We start from the raw sequence: 1,075 nt of genomic DNA, 5'->3' as shown, positions 1-1,075 counted from the left end.
AGGCCCGTCAGGGCCGAGGTGGGATCCCGAGGCCTCTCCAGTCTGCCGAGGGCGCACCACCCGCCCTTCTCGCCCGCCTTGCCGCAGAGGTGGAGCATGAGCGCACGTGTTAGGACCCGAAAGATGGTAAACTATGCCTGGGCAGGGAGAAGCCACAGGAAAATCTGGTGGTGGTCTGTAGCGGTCCTGATGTGCAAATCCGTCGTCTGACCTGGGTATAGGGGTGAAAGACTAATCGGACCATCTAGTAGCTGGCTCCCTCCGGAGTTTCCCTGAGGATAGTTGGCACTCTTTTATTTTACTCGATTTACTCTGTTATTTACTCCATTTACTCTATTTACTCTATTCTATTCCATTCCATTCCATTCCATTCCATTCCATTCCATTCCATTCCATTCTATTCTATTCTATTCTATTCTATTCTATTCTATTCTATTCTATTCTATATTACTATGGCATCTGGACTCTGAGGGAGTTCCTCTCTGTTCTTGTAACCCATTTCTTTGGTGCCAGAGGGACAAGGCGACTCTAGGAGATGAATAGGATGCCCTCCTTCAGATGTGCCCTATGACATCTGTTTTTCAAAGCCATTGAAGCCAAGGAGGTCAGTTGTACTGTAGGGGTGATCAGAATCTCAGCTGAGCATCAGATATGATCCACAGGACTGGGCCAACCTGCAAAAAGCCACAGTGAGTCTCCTAGAGAAAGGACACTCGGCGGAAATCTAGGTGCCCAACATTGTGCTCCGTGTGTGTGTGTGTGTGTGTGTGTGTGTGTGTGTGAGAGAGAGAGAGAGAGAGTGTGTGTGTGTGTGTGTGTGTGTGTGTGTATCTGAGGTCACTCAGGCAAACTGGTGAATTTTCCATTGTGGGATGACATTTGTGAGTACCCCTCTTTTTCCCACCTCATCCCCCTCCTGCGCCACACACACACACACACACACACACACACAAACACACAAACACACACACAACACACACACACACACACACACACACGCCTGCTTTCACACATAGAGCGCCCCAGACTGGGAGCTTCCCCTAGCCCTGGGGGCTACAAACACCCTGGGAAGGTG

The sequence above is a fragment of the Myotis lucifugus genome, unplaced genomic scaffold, assembly GCF_000147115.1.
Source record: "Myotis lucifugus unplaced genomic scaffold, Myoluc2.0 scaffold_632, whole genome shotgun sequence".
Taxonomy (NCBI): domain Eukaryota; kingdom Metazoa; phylum Chordata; class Mammalia; order Chiroptera; family Vespertilionidae; genus Myotis; species Myotis lucifugus.
The sequence above is the reverse complement of the archived record's forward strand: the minus strand, read 5'-3'. Positions refer to the sequence as shown.